This window comes from Macaca mulatta, chromosome 16, assembly GCF_049350105.2.
Source record: "Macaca mulatta isolate MMU2019108-1 chromosome 16, T2T-MMU8v2.0, whole genome shotgun sequence".
NCBI lineage: Eukaryota > Metazoa > Chordata > Mammalia > Primates > Cercopithecidae > Macaca > Macaca mulatta.
Genome location: NC_133421.1, coordinates 50,565,767 through 50,590,125, shown reverse-complemented (window position 1 = coordinate 50,590,125; position 24,359 = coordinate 50,565,767). Strand labels below are relative to the sequence as shown.

Sequence of the window (24,359 nt, the reverse complement as noted above, 5' to 3'; positions counted from 1 at the left end):
CTGAGCGCACACCCAAAATGTCATGGCTATTTTGTTCGCTCATGTTTTATTCTTTTTTTTTTTTTTTTTAACATATAAAATGGAAATCCTGGCCTTTCAAGCACTGGAAACACAGAGCTTAGAACTGAGGGATGGTTGGGTTGTATTATACCTTTATTTTATAGGAGTTCAGCCCTTTTGGTTGTGGCACTATGCTTTTATATTTCTTTTTCTTTTTTGGAGGCAGGATCTCTGGTTGCACAGGCAGCACGATCAAGGCTCACTGCAGCCTCCACCTCCTGGCCTCTCGAACTCCTGGCCTCAAGTGAGCCACCCTCCTCAGCCTCCCAAAGTGCTGGGATTACAGGCATGTGCCACCATCCCCAGCCTTACATTTCTTTTGAGGGGAAAAAATGTTTTCACTTGCTCAGAATGATTTTAAAAGATTAAAAAAAAATCCCAACCCTTGCCCACGTGAAAGTGACTAAGGTATTCTAACACTGATAACATCTCCATGGAGCCCTTCAGAGGTAATTCTGCAGGGCAGCTTGGACCAAGCCAAGGATTCAAAGTTCATGTTGCATATAAGGTACCTGTAATTCCCGATGATAAATAATTATACGTACATTTTTTGAGACTGAGTTTTGCTCTTGTTGCCCAGGCTAGAGTGCAATGGCACGATCTTGGGTCACCGCAATCTCCACCTCCCTGGTTCATGCAATTCTCGTGCCTTAGCCTCCCAAGTAGCTGGGATTATAGGCATGTGCCACCATGCCTGGCTAATCTTGTATTTTTAGTAGAGACAGGGTTTCTCCATGTTGGTCAGGCTGGTCTCGAACTCCTGACCTCAGGTGATCTGCCCGCTTCAGCCTCCCAAAGTGCTGGGATTATAGGCGTGAGCCACCGTGCCCAGCGAGTTATATTTATTTTCAATTAAAATAATGATTTATCCCGAGCTCATGAGCTCAGAAATCAACACAGTCAAGTGGAAAGAACCTTGGCTTTGGGGTTGCACAGATGGATTTGAAGCCTCGCTGCACGTTTACACAATCTTCACTTTGAGAAAGTCGCTGCAATTATGAGGTTTCATTTCCATCATCTGTAAATAGGGAATACCAGCAACCACATAAGTTACTGTGAGGTCAAATATAATGACAGCCATAAAGTGCCCAGCACAAATGGGCCTCAGCAAGTGTCACTTGTCTTTTTACTGATTGATTGGAACTCACTATGGTGAACACTGTGAGCACATAGGATATTTAGGATTCAACACTTATCCCTCTAAGCCCACCTCTATACAGGGGACTGACACGCAGAGAAGTTAAGTAATCATGGTTACTGGGCCTAATAAGCAGCAGCCCTGTTAGGCAACGAAGCTAGTAGTCCTTGCACCATACTACTTGCCTTTACTTCTAGAGGAGAGAGCGTATGTTTATGGAAAGAAGAAAGGTAGCGGGGCATCAGCTAGAAAAATCATCCTTGAATTTTATGCTAACCCTCTCTGGTGGTCTTCAATACAGCAAAATGCGCTCATTATCCCTGCACTCACTCGTCTGGTGTGCAGGCAACGTGCTGGAGAGGAGGAGGCCCAATGCTGTCGAATTCACTCGCCTCCCCAGCTTCCCCTGGACGTGTCTGCCTCAAATTCTGAGCCACTTCGCCAGAGCAAGGCCATGCAAGCAAAGCATCCAAGCAGTCCAATCAGGGATGTTTTATTTATGGCTTTAATAATGAAGCCTCTTGGGGAAATATTAGTTTCCCATTCCCAGAAGCGAAAATGCTTCTACAGAATGTTCTTAAAATTTATTACTGTTTATATATTTTTTCCTACCACATTCTTTGCACCACCTTAATAGAGTTTAAAACATCCCTTCCCAAAGTAGACAGGATGATCTGTGCTGTCATTCGTTTGGCTGGTTCTTGACCAAGCCAGCACACTGTTGAAAATTGAAAATACAGGTTGATACTGCTGCTGCTGATGACCTAATCCTATGTTGAACCTGTTGTGGTTATTACTAAAACTGCCGCTAATTCAACAGGACCTTGTTTCGGCACTGCCCAGTTCTCAGCCACTTATTTCCAGGGCAGCTGGAAGAACTGCACCCATATCTCTTGGAGGCACTCAGGCTTGAAGCTGTTTCCATGGTGATGAAACATACCCAAGGTTCAGATTTCATTTTGTTTTAGATCTCAATGATATTCTAAAAGAAATAGTTTACTGGTGAGAACTCTCAGCCATCTGAGAGAGGAGGCTGGAGGGAAAAGAGAGCCGCTGACCTCCTGGAGCCCTTGCTGTAGGAGGGACCTCTTTGGGAGTTTTTGTTTAACAAGGGAGAGTGGGTAGTCATCCTGCAAAGAAAAGGTCAGCGTTCTCTCAGAAGTTACTGACATGGACTTGCTGAGTCCAGTGCATCAGACATTTCCTCTTGCCTTGGGTAAACCCAGGTATAGCCTGATGGAGGCTTGCTTAAAGCAAGCAGTGCAACAAGGCAGCAGAACTCAACATGAGAATGCCCATATTATTATTATTATTATTATTATCGTTATTATTGCTATTTTTGGAGACGGAGTCTCACTGTGTCATCCAGGCTGGAGTGCAATGGCACGATCTCAGCTCACTGCAACCTCTGCCTCCCGGATTCAAGCAATTCTCCGCCTCAGCCTCCTAAGTAGCTGGGATTACAGATGTGCGCCACCATGCCCAGCTAATTTTTGCATTTTTAGTAGAGATGGGGTTTCACCATGTTGGTCAGGCTGGTCTCGAACTCCCGACCTCAGGTGATCCACCTGCCTCAGCCTCCCATGGTGCTGGGATTACAGGCATGAGCCACCGCACCTGGTCGAGAATGCCTACAAAAGTTTTTTCTGCCAGTGGGCATGAGACACACAGTCATGTGGTTTAAACCTCAGGCACCAGAGTCAGACCTAGCTCTGTTGCTAGTTAGATGTGTGACCGTGTGTGACCGTGGATAGGTCAGTTACCTTCCTTTTTTTTTTTTTTTTTTTTTTTTTTTTAAGAGATAGGATCTTGGTCCGTCATCCAGGCCACTGGAGTGCCATGGCGTTGTCATAACTCATTGCAGCCTCAATCTCCTGGGCTCAAGCAATCCATCTTGGCCTCCCAAGTAGCTGGGACTACAGGCCTGCACCACCACAACCAGCTAATTTTTGTATTTTTATTTTTGTAGAGATAGAGTCTCACTATGTTTCCCAGGTATCAAACGATCCTCCCAGATTGGTCTCCCAAAGTACTGGGGTTAAAGGTGAAAGCCACCACACCTGGCCAGATCAGTTACCTTCTGAGACTCAGCTGACCCATCTATAAAAAGGGGTTACAGGCCGGGCACAGTGGCTCATGCCTGTAATCTCAGCACTTTGGGAGGCCGAGGTGAGTGGATTGTTTGAGTCCAGGAGTTTGAGACCGGCCTGAGTAACATAGTGAGACCCTGTCTCTACAAAAAAATTAAAAAATTAGCCAGGCATGGCGGTGTGCACCTGTAGTTCCAGCTAATTGGGGGGCTGAGGTGGGAGGACTGCTTGAGCCTGGGAGGTTAAGGCTGCAGTGAGCTGTGATTGTGCCATTGCACTCCAGCCTGGGCAAGAGAGCAAGACCTTATTTCAAAAAAAAAAAAAAAGTTACGTGAGGACTGAGATCATGAAAGAGAAAGAGAGAAAGAGAAAGCCTGGCACTGTAGAGCTGAAGAAATGGTCATGATTTTTGCTTCAGTACTGTGAGGGCAAGGCATGGATTTATGTTACTCAAAGTAGAAAATGCATGTGAAAGCTGGGCACAGTGACTCATGCCTGTAAACCCAGCACTTTGGGAGGCTGAGATGGGTGGATCACCTGAGGTTAGGAGTTTGAGACTATCCTGGCCAACATGATGAAACCCTGTCTCTACTAAAAATACAAAAAAATTAGCTGGGCGTGGTGACATATGCCTGTAATCCCAGCTACTTGGGAGGGTGAGGCAGGAGAATCGCTGGAACCTGGGAGGCAGAGGTTGCAGTGAGCCGAGATTGCACCACTGCACTCCAGCCTGGGCGACAGAGCAAGACTCCATCTCAAAAAAAAAGAAAAAGCACTGGCCGGGCGCGGTGGCTCAAGCCTGTAATCCCAGCACTTTGGGAGGCCGAGACGGGCGGATCACGAGGTCAGGAGATCAAGACCATCCGGGCTAACACGGTGAAACCCCGTCTCTACTAAAAATACAAAAAAACTAGCCGGGTGAGGTGGCGGGCGCCTGTAGTCCCAGCTACTCGGGAGGCTGAGGCAGGAGAATGGCGTAAACCCGGGAGGCGGAGCTTGCAGTGAGCTGAGATCCGGCCACTGTACTCCAGCCTAGGTGACAGAGCGAGACTCTATCTCAAAAAAAAAAAAAAGAAAAAGCAAATGCATGTGAAACACTGCACAGAGGAGAAGGATTCTCAATATCATGGATGATAATGATCCCTTTTTTCACATGTACTTTCTTTTTTTTTTAACTTTAGGTTCAGGAGTACATGTGAAGGTTTGTTACATAGGCAAATTCATGTTACAAGGGTTTGTTGTATAGATTATTTCACCACCCAGGAATTAAGCCCAGTACCCAATTGTTGTCTTTTCTGCTCCGCTCCCACTCCCATCCTCCACCCTCAAGTATACCCCAGTGTCTGTTTCCTTCTTTGTGTTCTAAGTTCTCATCATTTAGCTCCCAGCATGTATTTTCTAAACATGTTTTATTTTATATTTCTTTCCAGGGAATTTGGCAAATGCTAAATATCCCCAAAGACAATCACTCACACATTCTTTTAACAAATATTTATGAGCTACGCTTTATACTAGGGATAAACAGACAAGGTCTCTGCCCTTAGGAAGTTTTCTCAGTCCCGCCTGGGAATGCTTATGTAACAAGGGGAGTGGGTAGTTGCCCAGTGAAGGAAAGCTCTGAGTTGCCACAGCAGTTACTGGTTGGACTAGAAAGTAAAGTTCTAGAAAGGCTTCCTATGGGCCTTGCCACCATGGCCCCTCTTCCACTGGGTCCCTGTAGCACGTGGCCCAGGTCTCTGCTATGGTCCTTATTGAGTTGTATTATCTATGTCCCTCCCTAGCCCTTTCTTGAGGGCAGGGACCCAGAATCTTCTTTTTAGAGACAGGGTCTTGTTCTGTTGCCCAGCCTGGAATTCAGTGGCATGTTCATAGCTCACTGTGGCCTTGACCTCCTGGGTTCAAGTGATCCTCCCACCTCCGCCTCCCACTGGGATTTCAGATGTGAGCCACTGTGCCCAGTTCAGACTCTTTCTTTACAGCTACCCAGACTAAAGGTTCAGTGAAGGTTCGATGAAGGAACAATCAAGTGGATATACGGATGCTCGACTATCCAAAGAATTCTTCCTTTCAACTCTAACCCAAAAGAAAACTTGTGATATTTATTGAACATATGTGAGAGAAAGGAAAGATTGCTTTAGCTTTTACCTTATTCCACTGGAAACCCTAAGGTAAATGAGAGAGAAGCTTAGAGGACAGGAAACATAAGTAAAGCATGTAGAAAGATGTTTTCTACAACCAGTGTTGTGGGGCAAGGAAGGTCCTCAAATGATTCCATTCAGTCCAACGTAAGTACAAGTGGCGGGAAGAATGGGGAGATTAGCAGTTACTCATGGAGTAGCAAAGAGGCAGATTTCTCCACATGGGCTATGTCGGACAGGGAGCTGAGCAAAGTCTTGGGAGCACAAACACGAATCCCTTCAGCTGGCTGGTCAGAGGGTCGTGTGCTCTCTGTTGCCCAAAGGAAGTCCTCACAAGTAGTGCCTGGATGCAAGCAATGGATGAGCCCACGAAGTCAGAGGCTGCACAGTCAGCGAACATGGACTGCAAAACTTTCAGTGGGGTCGCTTTAGGACCAGCCTCTTCATCTCCAGGCCCCACTAATCTCTCTCATTCCTCGTTCTTTGCTCTAGGGAATCTCTTTCCTTTCAAGTGAGAGATGGAGGTGGGGAAACATGGCTTTCATTTGTGGTGTTTTCTCCCAAGTACTTTGCTCTTACTGAGAGTTTTTTTTTTTCTTACCCTTGATGGCCTAGGATTGTGAAACTCAAAAGCCAGAGAGATAGATACACATATTTTTTTCAAATCAGATATAATTTACAAACAGTAAAATTCACCTTTGAAAAAAAGGTGGGTGCCGTGGGTCACCCCTGTAATTCCAGCACTTTGGGAGACCAGGGTGAAAGGATCGCTCAGGGCCGGGAGTTTGAGACCAGCTTGGGCAACATAACAAGACCCTGTCTCTACAAAAATAATTTTAAAAATCAGCTGGGTGTGGTAGCTCACACGTGTAGTCCTAGCTACTGGGGAGGCTGAGGCTGGAGGATCACTTGAGTTCAGGAGTTCCGGGCTCTGCACCACTGCACTCCAGCCTGGGTGATGGAGTGAGACCTGGTCTCTAAACAAATAATTTTAAAGGTGTACAGTTGTACTAGTTCTGACAAATGAATACAATCATGTATACCTGTCATGCACCACAGTCAAGATAGAGACTATTTTCATCACCTCAAAAAATTCCTCATGTCCCCTTTGTGATCACCTCTCTCCTCCAGCCCCAGCCCCTGACAATCCTGTTTTCTGTTCCTATGGTTTGCCTTTTTCAGAATGCCATACAAAGAGTTTTGAGTCTGGCTTCTTTCACTTACTGTAATGCTTTAGAGATTCATCCATAATGTTGCGTGGATCAGTAGGTTGTTCCTTTCATTGCTGAATAGTATTCCATTGTACGGATATGCCATCATATGTTCACCAGTTGATGGACATTTGTTTTGTTTCCAGTTTCTGGCTATTCTGAAAAACCTGCTATAAACATTTGTGAACAGAGTTTTGTGGATATTGTGCCTGTATTTTCATTTCTCTTGGGTAAATTTCTAAGAGTGGAGTTGCTGGGTCATATGGTAAGGCAGAGGTTTAAATTTATAAGAAACTAGGCCAAGTGCGGTGACTCATGCCTGTAATCCCAGCACTTTGAGAGACCAGGTAGGTGAATCACATGAGGCCAGGGGTTCCAGACCAGCCTGGCCAACATGGTGAAACCTTGTCTCTACTAAAAATACAAAAATTAGTCAGGCATGGTGATGCATGCCTGTATTCCCAGCTATGCAGGGAATAGCTGTATTCTCATCTGTGAAGCTGAGGCACGAGAATTGCTTGAACCTGGGAGGCCGAGGTTGCTGTGAGCTGAGATTGCACCACTGCACTCCAGCCTGGGCAACAAGAGCAAAACGCTGTCTCAAAAAAAAAAAAAAAAAAAAAAAAGATTGCACATTTAAACGAAGACCTCACCCCTGACCCAAAATTACGTTATTTCTTAATGGCTCTAAAACGTCATTTGATGGCTGGGTGCGGTGGCTCACGCCTGTAATCCCAGCACTTTGGGAGGCTGAGGCAGGTGGATCACAAAGTCAGGAGATCAAGACCATCTTGGCCAACATGGTGAAACCCCATCTCTACTAAACATACAGAAATTAGCCGGGCATGGCGGCGTGCACCTGTAATCCCAGCTACACGGGAGGCTGAGGCAGGAGAATTGCGAGGCAGGAGAATTGCTTGAACCTGTGGGGCAGAGGCTGCAGTGAGCCGAGATCGCGCCACTGCATTCCAGCCTAGGCCACAGAGTGAGACTCCATCTCAAAAAAAAAAAGGCCAGGTGCGGTGGCTCACGCCTGTAATCCCAGCACTTTGGGAGGCTGAGGCGGGTAGACCATCTGAGGCTGGCACACAAAATTAGCCAGGCGTGGTGGTGGGTGCCTGTAATCCCAGCTACTCTGGAGGCTGAGGCAGGAAAATCGCTTGAACCTGGAAGGTGGAGGTTGCGGTGAGCCGAGATCTTGCCATTGCCATTGCACTCCAGCCTGGGCAACAAGAGCAAAACTCCATCTCAAAAGAAAAAAAAAAAAGTCATTTGACATGAAGAGTCATTTAATCCTTTTGAGGAATCATTTTGTTACTTTAAGTCATGTCACTCCTCACTCACTTCATTAGCATACACATTTGCTATTTATTTATCTATCTATTTTGAGATGGGGTCTCACTCTGTCATCCAGACTGGAGTGCAGTGGCACGATTTTGGCTCACTGCAACCTCCGCCTCCCTGACCACCTCAGCCTCCTGAGTAGCTGAAACCACAGATGTGCACCACCACACCTGGCTAATTTTCTGTATTTTTGGTAGAGACAGGGTTTCGCCATGTTACCCAGGCTGGACTTGAACTTTTGAGCTCAAGCCATCCACCTATGTTGGCCTCCCAAAGTGCTGGGATTACAGATGTGAGCCACCGTGTCTGGCCAATCTCGCAATTTATAATCTGGGCTATTTAGTTCAAGGCTCCAGGGACCCTATTATGACCTCTCAAAGAGGCTGCTTAACTCAGCATCTATAAATCTCAAGCCTGAATGGAGACTACAGCCTCCTCCTTCTGCCTGAGTATTGAAAGAAAGGCATTTCTTCCAGCCGTGTATGGGACTGTCACACTGGGGTCTCTGTCTACCCAGAGCTGCTTTCTTATACACCCCTGTGTAGCCAACGGAAGGAGCAAAACATCTGGCGGTTTACTCTGAGGGTCTGTGCGTCCCACTTCCTTTCCTCCAAGGAGAAATTGCTGCACCAATCACCAATCACCTCTGTTTGACCAAATTTGAGAAAGAGCGAGCGGCAGCAGGGAACAGACTGGTGGGACTTTTGAAGAATTCAGGTAATCTGTTGACTCGTGGGTAATGCTTACTTTTTCTTTCTAGGCAATAAATCATGACTTACAAGCAAAAGGCTATTCCGAGTTTTAGACACCATCTGGATCCATTTCCCCCAAGGCCTAGTATCCAGGGTGACCCAGTACGATGGCAAATGTAAAGCCTGCTGAAATCGAGTGCCCGTGTTGGAGAACCAGACTCCAGACATTTGGTTCAAAAAGTGATGGTGACACAATGGGGTCAAGTGAAGCTGTCAGGAAAATAGCTGCTAATAATAGCTCATATGTATTGAGCACTCACTCTGTGCCAGACACCAAATGTTCCACATGTACTTTTTGTTTTTTTTTTTTTTTGAGACAGAGTCTTGCTCTGTCACCTAGGCTGGAGTGCAGTGGTGTGATCCTGGCTCACTGCAACCTCCGCCTCCCAAATTCAAGCAATTCTCGTGCCTCAGCCTCCCAAGCAGCTGGAACTACAGGCACACACCACCATGCCTGGCTAGTTTTTGTATTTTTGTAGAGACTGGTTTTCACCATGTTGCCTAGACTGCTCTCCAACTCCTGAGCTCAGGCAATCCACCCGCCTCCGCCTCCCAAAGTGCTAGGATTACAGGCATGAGCCACTGTGCCCAGCCCACATGTACTTTTTCATTAGCCTTCATATTAACCCTCTAAGGTAGGTTCTATTATTAACTCAGTTTTACAATAAATAAAACAGAGGCTGAGATGCTGAGTTCTTTTTTTTTCTTTTTTTTCAAGAGACAGGGTCTTGCTCTGTTGCCCAGGCTGGATTGCAGTGGTGCAATCATAGTCCACTGCAGCCTCGAACTCCTGGGCTCAAGAAATCCTCCTGCTTCAGCTTCCTAAAGCACTGGGATTACAGATGTAAACCACCATGGTCAGCCTGGAGTCTACATTTTAGCCACTATATATTCAACCTCCAACCCAAGCCCCACTATAGCAAAAATCCCCAGGGAAATAAGTCCAACAAAGGGAAAATGTGAGGACAAAGTGTTTCCAAGATTTCAGAATCTACTTTGAAGATCAATTCATTTCAAGAAGCCATTTATTTATTCATTTAACAAATATTAGGCTGGGCACAGTGACTCACGCTTGTAATCCCAGTACTTTGGGAGGCTGAGGTGGGTGGATCACCTGAGATCAGGAGTTCGAGACCAGCCTGCACAACATGACAAAACACTGTCTCTACTAAAAATACAAAAATTAGCTGGGTACGGCGGCAGGCGCCTGTAATCCCAGCTACTCGGGAGGCTGAGGCAGGAGAATCGTTTGAACCTGGGAGGTGGAGGTTGCGGTGAGCTGAAATCATGCCATTGCACTCCAGCCTGGGCAACAAGGGCAAAATTCCGTCTCAAAAAAAGAAAAAAGTGGCCGGGCGCGGTGGCTCAAGCCTGTAATCCCAGCACTTTGGGAGGCCGAGGCGGGCGGATCACGAGGTCAGGAGATCGAGACCATCCTGGCTAACAAGGTGAAACCCCGTCTCTACTAAAAATACAAAAAGAAATTAGCCGGGCGTGGTGGCGGGCGCCTGTAGTCCCAGCTACTCCGGAGGCTGAGGCAGGAGAATGGCGTGAACCCGGGAGGCGGAGCTTGCAGTGAGCCGAGATCGCGCCACTGCACTCCAGTCTGGGCGACAGAGCGAGACTCCGTCTCAAAAAAAAAAAAAAAAAAGAAAAAAGTAAATAACAAAATAAAAAAACAAATATTTATGAACATGTGCAGATGTTGAGGATACAACAGTCACAACATAACTATGGTTCCTGCCCTCACAGACCTTATATTCTCTAAGAGGGACAGTTTGTAAAGAGAAAATTACAATAGAAAATAATTTGCTTCATCAGAGGTCTGAAGGGGTGGTGTCAGAGGAAGAGGTGCCCACATCTGATCGTGAGTGTGAGGAAGGGCTTCCCAGGGGACATCTTCGGAGCTGAGTCTCAAAGAATTTGTGGGAATCACCAAATGAACATAGTGTGTGTGTAACACGTGTGTGTGCAAATGCCCAGGGATTGCACAGAAGAGAAAAGGAAGAGGCATTGTGGGCAGAGGGCACATCTGGCCCAGTCCTCAGACCTGAGACTTCACGTGCATCTGGTATGCCTGGAACACAGAGTTCAAGGGAAACAGCAGGAGAGAGGATCAGGCCACACAGGAGGTTGGTGCCAGGTCTTGAAGGGCCTTGTAAGGTGTTTAGGTTTTATTTTTATTTTTATTTTTTATTTTTTATTTTTTTTTTGAGACAGAGTCTCGCTTAGTCGCCCAGGCTGGAGTGCAATGGCGCGATCTCGGCTCACTGCAAGCTCCGCCTCCCGGGTTCACGCCATTCTCCTGCCTCAGCCTCCTGAGCAGCTGGGACTACAGGCGCCCGCCGCCTCGCCCGGCTAATTTTTTGCATTTTTAGTAGAGACGGGGTTTCACCGTGTTAGCCAGGATGGTCTCGATCTCCTGACCTCGTGATCCGCCCGCCTCGGCCTCCCAAAGTGCTGGGATTACAGGCGTAAACCACCGCGCCCGGCCGGTGTTTAGGTTTTAACTCATAGGCATCAAGAAGCCATTAAAGAATTTCAAGCTTGTTTCCTTCCTTATGGGGTGGAGGGAAAAAAGATTTTTGAGCAGAAGCGTGACATTGTCAGATACACATCACGTTTCCACTCGGACAGTTATGGAAGGAAGGACTAGAGAGAGGCATAGAGGCTGGATGGAGGCAGGGAGGTGATTAAGGAGGATGTAGCAATATTGCAGGTGAGAAAAAGAGAAATGCCTAACCCAGGGCAGTGGCCGTGGGGACAGCGAGGAAGAGACAGATAAGGAAGGCCGAGCCATGGGAGTCAAGGGTTGTTTCACCACGAGGTGGTGGCTTGGTGAACTCACAGGCTATGGCTCCACCCAACACTTCCTAGCAGAGAACAGCGAACTTGATCAAGTTGCTTAGCCTTAAGTCTCTCCATTAGTAAAATGGGGATAATAATGGCACCTACAGCACAGGGTTGTGGCAAAAATCAAATGAGATCCATGTGCTTAGCACAGTGTCTGGCACAGGAAGTGCTCAGCTACTTTTCTGTTTTTATCGTTTACTGAGAGGAAGGGAGGGCTCTAGGCTGGGTCCCAGGTTCCTGGCCTGGGTCATCGCTTGGATGTGCTCTAGGCTGAGGGCAGACTCCTGGAGAAGGCTGCAGTACTGAGAACATTGTGAGCTGATCCTCAAGGTCCACGACTAAGATTTGTAGTACTTTTTAGCCATGGAAGTAATGAATGGTGCTTCTGAATAGCTCCAGGTTCTCCAGAGGAGGAGGAAGACATGGAATAAGTAATCTCTCCCAACAATCCCATCTAATTTAACAGCATCACCATCCTCCCAGTTTACTAGGCTCAAAATCCAGGAGTCAGCTTTGATTCCTCTCTGTCAATACCCCTCACCCATATCTAACCCCTAGGCAAGTCCTGTTAGCTCTACCCCCAAAAGAGGTCTCAAATCTGACGGGCTTTCATCATCTCCAATGCTACAGCCTGGTTCAAGCCACCACGTCTTGCCTGAACTCCAGTAATAACCTCCTTACCTGGTCTCCTCACTTCCACTCACGCCGCTTATAGTACATTTCCAAGAATAGCCACAGTGAGCTTTTCAAAGTATAAACCAGACCTCGCTGCTCCTCTGCAATCAGAATAAAACTCAAAGTCTTCAAGGTCCTACATATTCTGTCTGCCACCCGCAGCCTCGTGACCACAAGCGCCTGGACATTCTTTCTGTGCCTTGAACACATCAAGCTTATTTCTGCTCAGGGACTTTGTACTGAGGTATCCTCGCTTAGGATGGTTTTTCCTTGAATTCTCTCATGTCTGGCTTTTTCTCACCCACCAGGTCTCTGCTCAAATGTCAGCCTTTTCTAGCCCCACCTCACCCTTTCCTCCTCTGGTCACTGTTTATCTATTACCTTGTTTTATTTTCTTCATATCACTTATCACCATTTCCTTCCTTTCCTCTTCTTCTTCTTTTTTTTTTTTTTTTTTTTCAGACAGGGTCTCACTCTTTTACCCAGGCTGGAGTGCAGTAGTACAATCCTGGATCACTGCAGTCTCAACCTCCTGGGCTCAGGTGATCCTCCCATCTCAGCCTCCCAAGTACCTGGGACTACAGGTGCCAATTTTTGTATTTCTTATAGAGACAGGGTCTCATCTATGTTGCTCAGCCTGGTCTCGAGCATTTGAGCTTAAGTGATCTGCCCACCTTGGTCTTCCAAAGTGCTGGGATTACAAGAGTGAGCCACTGCACCCAGCCCTTTCCTTTTTCTTTCTCTTCCTCTCTTTTTTTTTTTTTGTGGTTTCCACAAGGAATAAGACCTTGTCTCGGTGCCTGTATATCCCACATGCCTTGAATAGTAAGTACGTGGTACATAGTAGGTGCCCCGTAAATATGTATTTTTTATTTGTTTTTGTTTTTGTTTTTATGAAACGGAGTTTCACTCTTGTTGTCCAGGCTGGAGTGCAATGGTGCAATCTCGACTCACCGCAACTTCCGCCTCTTGGGTTCAAGTGATTCTCCTGCCTCAGCCTCCCGAGTAGCTGGGATTACGGGCATGCGCCACCATGCCTGGCTAATTTTGTATTTTTAGTAGAGACAGGGTTTCTCCATGTTGGTCAGGCTGGTCTCAAATTCCTGACCTCAGGTGATCCGCCCACATCCGCCTCCCAAAGTGTTGGGATTACAAGCATGAGCCACCGCACCCAGCCGTAAATATGTTTTTGAATTGATAATTAAATGACTGAGTGAAGTAATTACAATAAAGTATCTTATCATGTAGTACAGCCATGGCAGCATTTGTGATGGCTGCTCAACTGTGTATGGGAAATATTTCCATCTGTCTGAGATTTATTTTTTATTTCATTGTAAGTTCTGGAAATATGCTTACCCATATCTGAGATTTAAATTCAATCCTGCCTGATAGTAAAAATTTGGACTAGACTTTTCTCAGAATTCTTAGCAATCTGGGATTCTGGGAGCCATGCCTTTTCTCAGGTCCCGAAGTGTTCTCCTTTCACCCGGTTCTTAGCAATCCCCAGACTAAAGAGCTCCTGTCAGCTGGGTGCGGTGGCTCACGCCTGTAATCCCAGCACTTTGGGAGGCCGAAGTGAGCGGATCACTTGAGGTCAGGAGTTCGTGACCAGCCTGGCCAACATGGTGAAACCTCGTCTCTACTAAAAATACAAAAATTAGCCAGGCGTGGTGGCGTGCGCTTATAGTCCCAGCTACTCGGGAGGCTGAGGCAGGAGAATGGCTTGAACCCAGGAGGCGGCGGCTGCAGCGAGCCGAGATCTTGCCACCGCACTCTAGCCTTGGGGCGACAGAGTGAGACTCGTCTCAAAAAAAATTTTTAAAAAGGGAGCTCCTGTGGCCAAATGGTTTCTGAAATGGAAACCTGGCCACCATTCTTAACGGAGCAATCAGTCACCTTCATAAAACGCACTGCCAAAATTCTACTCAGATTGGCCGGGCGCGGTGGCTCAAGCCTGTAATCCCAGCACTTTGGGAGGCCGAGGCGGGCGGATCACAAGGTCAGGAGATCGAGACCACAGTGAAACCTCGTCTCTACTAAAAATACAAAAAATTAGCCGGGCGCGGTGGCGGGCGCCTGTAGTCCCAGCTACTCAGGAGGCTGAGGCAGGAGAATGGCGGGAACCCGGGAGGCGGAGCTTGCAGTGAGCCGAGATCACGCCACTGCACTCCAGCCTGGGCAACAGCGTGAGACTCCGTCTCAAAAAAAAAAAAAAAAAAAAAAAAAAAAAAAAAAAAAAAATTCTACTCAGATTGTTTTATAGTTGGTGTCACAGCAAAGACTCCCATTTGTGGAGTACATATGACTTCCATCCATCTTGCATGCCTCCTAGCTAACTGCTGTGCCAGCTCTGCGGGAGCAGGTGCTATCCTCCTCCTAATCTTGCATGTAAGGAACCCGAGGCCCAGAGAAGCCCAGTGACTTGCCTAAACTCACAAAGCTGATAAGGAAGGAGCTAGGATTCATCCCAGCTCTGTTTGGCTACAATGTCTGGGCTGCTTTCACAACAATCTAGAGGCCAACTCCTTAACTCAGGGGGCAGATGGCCTGATAGCTACCTAGCTAATGCTAATTTGGGAAAACAGTCCTGAGATAAAGAGTTATAGAAAGCAGATTCTGTAATTAGCCTGCTGGCCCAGCAGGAATGGCGAGTTTTATCTCCTACAGATCAGAGCTATTTGACTTGCAGAGATTCAAGGGCAGGACTGTAGGGTCTCTAGAGAAAAGTGTTTTCAGGTTGGGCCCGGTGGCTCACACCTGTAATCCCAGCACTTTGGGAGGCCGAGGCGGGTGGATCATGAGGTCAGGAGATCGAGACCATCCTGGCCAACATGGTGAAACCCTGTCTCTACTAAAAATACAAAAATTAGCTGGGTGTGGTGGCAGACATCTGTAATCCCAGCTGCTTGGGAGGCTGAGGCAGAAGAATTGCTTGAACCCAGGAGGCAGAGGTTGCAGTGAGCAGAGTTTGCGCTACTGCATTCCTGCCTGGTGACAGAGTGAGACTCCATCTAAAAAAAAAAAAGTGTTTTCAAAGACAGTGTGTCCATAACAGATGTCATACAAGGAAGAGCAATGTCTTCACAGGGAAGAGAACATGCTAGGGGACAGGACAAGGTGCTAGAAAGGCCCTGGGAAGGAGGAAAGATGGATGCTGAGTGTGGGGCAGAAAGGGTAAATGCATCCATAGCAGGAGACTTGGACAAGGGTTCTGTAGCCCCTGCTCTCCTTCCAGAATGCTGGTTTTTTTGGAACAGGGTCTCACTCTCACTCAGGCCGGAGTGCAGTGATGTGATATCGGCTCACTGCAGCCTCAACCTCCTGCGCTCAGGTGATCCTCCCTCCTCAGCCTCCCCAAGAGCTGGGACCACAGGTGGGTGCCACCACTCCAAGCTAATTTTTGTATATTTTGTAGAGATGGGGTTTCACCATGTTGCCCAAGCTGGCCTTGAACTCCTGAGCTCAAGCAATGCTCCTGCCTCAGCCTCCGAAAATGCTAGGATTACAGAGGTGAGCCACCACGCCCAGTTCCCAGAATGCTTTTTTTTTTTTTTTTTTTTTTTTTTTTGAGATGGAGTCAAGCTTAGTCGCTGAGGCTGGAGTGCAGTGGTGCAATCTCGGCTCACTGCAAGCTCCGCCTCCCAAGTTCACGCCATTGTCCTGCCTCAGCCTCCCTAGTAGCTGGGACTACAGGTGCCTGCCACCGCGCCCGGCTAATTTTTTGTATTTTTAGTAGAGACGGGGTTTCACCATTCACAGTGTGGTCTCGATCTCCTGACCTTGTGATCCACCCGCCCCGGCCTCCCAAAGTGCTGGGATTACAGGCATGAGCCACTGCGCCCAGCCCCCCAGAATGCTTTTTACTGCACCTCTGGCTGAAGTACCTTTTCATTCTTCTCAGAGCCTTTCATTGAGAGAACTTTTAACTGAGCAGAAAGAGGAAATCCCAAGTCCTTAAATGTCACCTCCTCAGAGAGGTCCTGCCTCACCTTCTAATCTAAATCAGACACCTTCCCCTCCCTATCAGTTATTCTCTATCACTGTCCCCAAGTACTTCTCTCAATAACATTGCTCACACTTTGCAATTATTTATGTATTCATTTTCAAGTTCTTTGTCTGGCTCTTCCCCTAGGGCAGACACAGTCTTGTTTTATTCAGCAATGTGCATTCAGAACCTAGAACAGTGCTGGCACAAGGTAAGTGTTCAAAAACTATTTGCTGAGTGACGGCAGGAGTGAATGGTGTTAGGGTAGCTGATCCTTAAATTGGGCGGTCTTTGTGGCATGTAAATAAGTGACGGTGTAGGCCGGGTGTGGTGGCTCATGCCCGTAATCCCAGCACTTTGGAAGGCTGAGCGGGGAGGATCACTTGAGGCCAGGAGTTTGAGACTAATCTGGGTAATGTGGCGAAACCCTGTCTCTACAAAAAAATTTTAAAAATTATCCATGCATGCTCCTGTAGACTCAGCTACTCAGGAGGCTGAGGTGGGAGGATCACCAGAGCCCAGGGAGGTCAAGGCTGCAGTGAGTGTTTGCACCACTGCACCCCAACCTGGGCGACAGAGTGAGACCCCATCTCAAAAAAAAAAAAAAAAAAAAGAAAAGACAGTGTTCTCATCCCCTCCATACCTGCGTGTAGGTAGACTCCAGGCTAGACTTAACACAAAGGACATGAGGACCACTCTCTTCCCTACTGAGGTGAGGGGAATTCTGGGCTGCCTCTATGGCAGTGAGCCCAAGTCAATTCAGTGCCCGCTCTCTCCTCTGCCACTGAAGCCCCTAGTCAGCTGGGGGCAATGTTGGGTGAGGGGAGGTCACGGGGGGGCTGGCCCCACTTTGTGCTGCCAGCAGTGCTGGTTGGCTCCCATCAGATATATGTGAGCTCTTGGCAAGCAAGAGGGAAGAGAGCTGTGGCAAGAACAAAGTCCGACCCTGCCCCCACCCCACTGGACTTGCAGGCTGCTGAGGGACACCAACTGGGACTGGGCTAAAGAGACCATTATTTGTCAGCTAATAATCAGGTGTCTGGGGGCAGGTTATTTCTCAGCAGGTTGAAAAACAGGGCACCCATGATATATTGTTTCTCCTTTGGCCTTCCTAATAGCAGGGTTCACCCAGAGGCCTGGCTGACCTGGTTCTTTTAAGGGGGACCTTGAAATATAGATAAGCACCCCGCCTCATGGAAGCCCTTCTGTACCCTTGGCTTGCCCATATTTTTCTTGGTGCCATCGTTTTGTTTATGAACTGTGGGACTTTTTTTTCTTTTTCTTTTTTTTTTTTTTTTTTTGAGACAGAGTCCCCTTTTGTCACCCAGGCTGGAGTCCAGTGGTGCGATCTCGGCTCACTGCAACCTCCACCTCCTGGGTTCAAACGATTCTCCTGCCTCAGCCTCCCCAGTAGCTGGGACTATAGGCGCCTGCTACCACACCCAGCTAATTTTTGTAATTTTAGTAGAGATGGTGTTTCGCCATGTTTGCCAGGCTGGTCTCAAACTCCTGACCTCAGGTGATCTGCCCGCCTCGGCCCAAAGTGCTGGGATTACAGGCATGACCCACCGTGCCTGGCCTATGAACTGTGAGACTTCTGAGAACTGTTAGTAGGGAAGATAAATGGAGCCAGGAGACGCCTCACTTTGGCTTTAGCGGAACCCATCGTGGTCCAGATTGGGCCGCTGTTTGGAACTTCTGAATGGTATGAATCCAGAGGAGAGAAACAACATTCTGCTTGTTCTCTTGGGCCCTCATACCAGAGATGTTTACATCATGGGCCTGCAGTTTAGAGATGCTGGTCATGTTTCCCCACCAGTGTGAGGGGTTTAGATGGTCTTGGCTTATCCTCACATTTCCCCATATTTTATATTTTTGAAAAGAAAATTAAGATAGTTTATTGATCACCTGCTATATTCCAGGCACAGTACTTGGCATACTTTTCAAAGTTGTCTCATTTCATTTGCATTAAAATCATTTCAGGATACATTATTATCCCTTTATATACATAAGAAGATGGGGGTTCAGAAAAGTGGAATAAATTTACTAAGCCCTCTTAGCTCAGAGGTTAAGTGAGAATTTGAATCCAGGATGTCTGGCTCCTAAACCCATATGTTCTGCCCATTCAGGGGCCACGAGGGATGGGAAGGCTGGAACAAATTACAGGGTGGCCTGACTTCATTGCTTCTCAGTATGATCTAATGCTAAAGCACATTTAGCTTGTTTGCTTTTCCTGGGGAGAAACATAGGAAGGGAAGAGGGGTGGAGTAAAAAATATTATTTATTTTTTTTGCTGGGACTCAATCTGTTCTCAGCATCCCATCCCATCTGGGCAATCTGAGCCTTCTTCTTCTTCTTCTTTTTTTTTTTTTTTTTGAGACGGAGTCTCACTGTATTGCCCAGGCTGGAGTGCAATGGCACGATCTTGGCTCACTGCAACCTGTGCCTCCTGGGTTCAAGTGATTCTCCCACCTCAGCCTCCCAAGTAGCTGGGATTACAGGCACCCACCATCATGCCCAGCTAATTTTTGTATTTTTGTAACAATGGGGTTTCACCATGTTGGCCAGGCTGGTCCTGAACTCCTGACCTCAGGTGATCCGTGATCCGCCACCTTGGCTTCCCAAAGTGCTGGGATTACAGGCGTGAGCCACTGCACCCGGCCCTGAGCTTCTTTAAGTAGGCCACTTTGTTACCGTCCTGACGGAGAAAAGGTGACGCTGGTAGGGGCTAACCCCAGTTTGGTCTAGAACTGGCCGTTCCAGTGAGCTGAGGGGTCTGCATAATTGGATAATATAGCCACACTTTTTCAGTCCTGCCCAAGAATATCGGTAAGAATAAAATAAAAGTTAGCCTGCGTCCATGTCTCCTGCCCTAAACAAAGGAAAGTTCAGTGAGACAGAACCCCCAAAGCAGTGACTTGTCTTGCAGGCCAATGACTTTGTCTCCCCAGCCTCTCTGCAGCTGCTCTGGCCTCTGCTTTCTGGGATGGAGCCTCCGCTCGGGGCCCTCCACAGCCCAGCTCCAGGAAGGTGACTGCTTCCTGGTTTGAGATGTATTCTTAAACTGTAATCATACTGTGCATGGAGTCAGCCAAAGCAGTGGCTATTAATAGGGAGGTGAAGAAAGCTGACTCAGAAGGAAGCTGACTTAGGCTGGAAAGGAGAGCCTGGCCACCTTGGCCTACAATTCTCAGCAGGAGGTCAGTGAGAGAGACCTGAGCTCACTTCGTCCCTGGGCAGGAGTCAGCATTATCTGGATCTCTCAACTTTGGAAATAGAAACCCAAAGCAGTCCTGATCAAAGGGATATTGAGCTGTCTTTCCCAGGTCCTTGGGGAGTCTCCGAGCCCTTGAGTACTGATAGCTTAAATAGCTATGACTCAGCAGAGCGGCAGCTCTTCCCTCCCGATGTCATGGGTAGATGAGACTTGGAAAGGGGCCCTGGGACTCCATTTCCGTGACCTCCCTCAGCTGAGAAGCCAGTGCTGAGCCAGCCCTTAGCTGGCTGGACAACCCATTGGCAGAGACACCCAAATAGGGAGATTCTGTTTCTGGCTCCTTGGAGGTGACCATTTTCATTTCAGGTGAAGGACCACAGTAAATGAAGGGCAGGGTGCAGGAGGGCCTCACACTGTGGGCGAAAAGGACATTTTTAGCAATTTCTGTCAATGCCATGCATTTCTCAGAGAGTTCAGACTTTAGCCGTCTGGCAGGCTCCCCATCGTCAGGTAGCTGGAAGCAGGACAGATCCCTGAATCTGGCTCAGGATATGCCCTGGAGGAAACAGGACTGCCCCTGGATGCACAATACCCTCACTCTGCAGCAGCCACCAAACAGCCCTCATGCATGCGGCTTCGGCTCGTTCTCACCAACCCCAGGACGTGGGTGGTATCAGCCCTCTTAGCTAGCGAGGCAAACAGATTTCAAAAAGGTGAAGTGAGTTGGTCACACAGCTAACAGGTAACAACGATGGGAATAAAACCTCAGTCTGTGTGCCACCGGAGGAAAAAGCCAGGCATGAGCTGCCCTTGTGCCCCAGGCACAAGCCCATCTGTACCACTTCCACCTAGACCCAGGTGTCCCCGACTTTGTCGCTACCCAAGTGCTCACACTGAGGCCAGGGTGGCGAAGCTCTGGCGTGTGTTGGGTAGGGGTGCTAAGAGGTTGGGGGAGCACTACGTCATTCTCTTGCGTTTCTTTCAGGTGGGTGGGGTTGCCGAGGTATGTCTTCTCAAACTGGAAGATTCATTTTCGTTCCTGGATCTCCGTAGAAGGAGGTTCGGATGGAGGTAGGATGTGGGAGGTGTTTTCTCTTCCTCCCTAAAAATACTTATTAAGCACCTCTTGGTTTCAGCTCTGGGCAGCCTGGGCGCTTTCAGATTATAGAACAATTTCATGACACCATGGATCTGGTATTTTTCTCTGCTGTTTTTCACACAGTCTTAATATAGTTTTACCTGTTAAGAACTATCCACATGTGTATATCTTTTTAGAGTTCTAAGACAGCATAATCTACATACTTATATGTACCTATAAAATATCTTTTTACAGAATAAAGGGCATGCTATTAAGGAATGACTTTTCTTCCACTGATTGTCATGTGGATCACCTCCTGAACCTGAAGGAGGTTCCAGAACTCCACACACTGGGTCCTGAGCTCTAGCAAGTAGCTGAGGGAAGAATTTTCAGCCCCCAGCTGCTAGGGGTTCTCAACACAGAAGCAGGACCAGACCAGGCTTTTAGGAATTTATTCATCATTTTACAGCCATCGTGGCCTATCGAGAGCGGGAGTGCTGGAGAGTCATTTCCTGACCGTCAGGCTCTGAGCTATTGTTCTGGGGTCTTGCATACTCTTTTGGTCAATTATTTTTTTCTGCTTTTAGCCACATAAGCAACAGGATGGCGCAGCATCCAGGTTCAGAAAGCTGCCTCCTCTCACTTAGTCAAAGTTAATTAATTCTCACTGTACCTTGAACTAGGTCAGCTGCAGGGCTGTGCTGGGCCTGACCTGCTGTCAGGGGAGGGCTTTTCTCGTCGTCTCTTGATGTGCTGTCCTGGGCAGGGAAAGTGGGAAGGGGGTAGGTTTCACCTTTGCGTGGGATCATCTCTCCTCCTTTCTTCCGGGGAGGTGACCATTTTCAGATCTGTGGGTGGGGAGGAAAATCTTCTCTTCCAAAAATAATCTCTCTGCAGTGGGGTTTGAAGCTGGACCAAGCTGCTAGCGCTATTTTTACCCAGCTTTCAGTTCAGGGTGTAAATAGCAACTCTGGCTGTTTTTTCCCACAGCTGACAACAGAGTCAACCTCTTCGAGGCAGGAGCATTCTGGCATCTTGCACAGAGAAAACAGAACACAATTTGCCCTGGGGCCCAGTTGATGATTCTGGACTGTGGGGTCGGTATCCAGGGCTGGCACCTCCACGGTTCTGTTATCTTGGTCTCCACTATAAACACCAGGCCCCATGAGAGCTGCTGGGCTGAGGCTCATTTAAAGAAGCTTCCTGCGGAATGATGAGGGAAAAGGCAGGTCCGTAAATCCCCGCCTGCGCCCGCCGAGGGTTCCAAGAGCATGAGCAGCTCCAGGCTCCAGCTGGCTGTCCCCCTTGCCCTCCTTCTTGCATTAGCAGGCACTTCCTCTAAGACTGCTGCCCTGGGAGGGTTTCTTGCAAACCCACTAGTTCTGAAGAAAGACAGAGAAAACATCCACTTAAGGCTGCCCAGATGACAGCATGTCTCTAAAAATATTTAAGTCTCCTAGTTTTCGAGCGATCGAAGGCCCCACAGCCTTCAGCACTGGCGTCATTTAGAGGTCATGGTGAAAGGACTGGCTCCCTCCTTGCCACCATTTAAGCAGAAGCTGCGAGAAAGCTCCCAAAGCCTTGGGTCATGTCTCTAACAGGCACGGGTGAGTGGGAAGTTCAGCCTCATAGAAGGCCCCTTGCTGGTGCCCCTCAAGTTTATCATGAGGACGATAAACTTGCAAAGCTGAGATGCGCCCATCACGGTGAGCAATTCTCTCTATTTCTTCTCTTCTGGGGAATGAACAGGCTTCATATGCTTTTCCCTGAGGCCAGGTTTCTTACCCAAACCTGTCCCTGGAGTCTTTGGTCTGAAATAAGAAAGGAGTTTTGAGTCAGCAGGAGAGCCACTCTTCACTGTGAATTACACAGCAACTCCTTGTGGAGCTGCCCGTACCCTTCCCCCGGGTACACATCAATCAATCGAAATATTTCTCAAATATCTACCCCATACCCAGAACTGGGCATTTAGGTACGTGGTTCAAGTTTCAGATTCTTCCAGCAGATGGTTTGTATGGGTAAGAAAAAGGATTGGAGGTCAGGTAGGCAGCAGAGCAATCCCCAACTCTGCCTTTTTAAAAGCGGTTTCAGTTGCGCATCCTTGGAATTGATTCTGGGCAGCTGTTAATTGCAAAACTCACTGCCAATTATCGATAGCTAAAGTGGCATTGGAGAGCTTCTCATGGTAAAAATAGGGGCAGGTAATAGATGAGAAAATAGCTTTACATTTGAGAAGAGAGGATGGGAACATATTGTCTCAATCTTGCTGTGTTCGAGGTTTCCTTTGTCAGCCTGGGTTCTCTCCCAGGGCTGGCCAGCAAAGTCTACTTAGTGACCTCCAGCAAATAGCCCACCAGCAAGCTACTTAAGATTAGAGCAAAACTTTGTCTTGGCAGCAAGAACAGAGGGGATCCTGCTGAGTTGAGGGGATCCTGCTGAGTTCAGGGCATCCTGGTTCTCACCAGGCTCAGTCACATTAAACAGCCAATACCACTTTTAGGAAAACCCGTGTTGAATGTTAAATGTACTTTTGCCTCATTTGGGGGGTTATGATTGTCCAATTCAGCTGGTAGTTTGTGTACCAACCTTCAAATCGGCAAACGATGGTTATTCAAGGACGTTTCTTGAAGCCTAGATGGTACATGTTTACCTTAAAAAGCAAAACCAAAAAACAGAAACAGGAAAAAGTGCCCTGGGGAGTAAAACCAAAAGCATGTGGTAGACAGACACAATGCAGGCCTGAGTGTTTTGAACAATGCTCATGGCCCCAGCCTTGACACTGGGGAAACTGGGAACGTGGTCACAGACTTCCTGTGTCAAGTGTTTCCCTGGATTTCCTGGAATCCAACTCGAAGTGCCACTTCCCCTGGTGCCACCAAGGAGTTAAGCTTTGGTTCTGTTCTCCCAGTGACTAAGAATGCTCTGTGTGGCTCTGAGATCATCCAGAAAGAAACTGACAGCCGGCGTGGGAAGTGTGTGAGCTTTCAGTGCTCTTGAAATGCCTTTGATGGGCATGGTGAGAGAGCAAAAGGCTTATTGCCACCTAGTGCCCCTGATTGTGTAATTTCGTCGTGAGCTCTTGTTTCTTCTTTTGAATTTTGCATAATTTCAAATGAAGATCTCCAACTCCTTGGGGAGCTTGATTCTGTGATGTGTGAGTTATTCTATGGAGCTATTCTATATTTTAGACAGCAAACATATCCCACCACTTGGAAATATCGCCCATTTTGATTGAAAACAAAGTAGAATCAATTGACCTGACCAAATCACACGTGGTGTGTGTGAGGGAGGGAGACTGGGTCTTCCCACTCCTGATGTTTTCTTTCTTCTGAAAGGAGTCCAAACACTCCTGGCTTCTCTCCGCCTGCCCCCTCTTCCCTGAGAAGGAGGAGTGGTTTAATATGACTGGTGAGTTTGGAAGGAGGAACTGTGCCTTATATCATCCTCTCTTCTTTTCTTCTTGGGAGCAAGCTTCGCTCCCGCGGGGTGGGAAGAGGAGGCCCATTCCAGCTCAGCTGCCTGTCACCAAGCTGCCAAGTCTGCCTAATTCTGAAGTTGAGTATCGGGAAGCTCGTTTGTCTGATGATATAAGCCACGTTCTCTAATATCAGCTTTATCAGTAGAAAAGGTTATTTTTGGTCCTTGTCTAGCTTGCTGCTATCTTCTGATTCAATTCAAAATTCACAGAGAAGGGAGCAGACTGCTATTTTGGGGCCTCCTCAAAGACCCCAACGTATTTACTGGAAGATTTCCTGTGATTAGGAAAATGCCAGTGTTGGGGTAAGGTCCGACTTCTAGATCCACATCGTCACTTTCTT

General features: G+C 47.6%; 1 long non-coding RNA gene across 1 annotated transcript; it reads left to right on the top strand.

The window, feature by feature from the left end:
- The first annotated feature begins 9,421 nt into the window (after positions 1-9,421).
- LOC144335508 (uncharacterized) lies at positions 9,422-16,866 on the top strand. The gene is made up of 3 exons (XR_013406418.1): positions 9,422-10,080; positions 11,402-12,820; positions 16,729-16,866. It is a non-coding gene; the product is annotated as an uncharacterized LOC144335508 (long non-coding RNA).
- Positions 16,867-24,359: the final 7,493 nt, after the last annotated feature.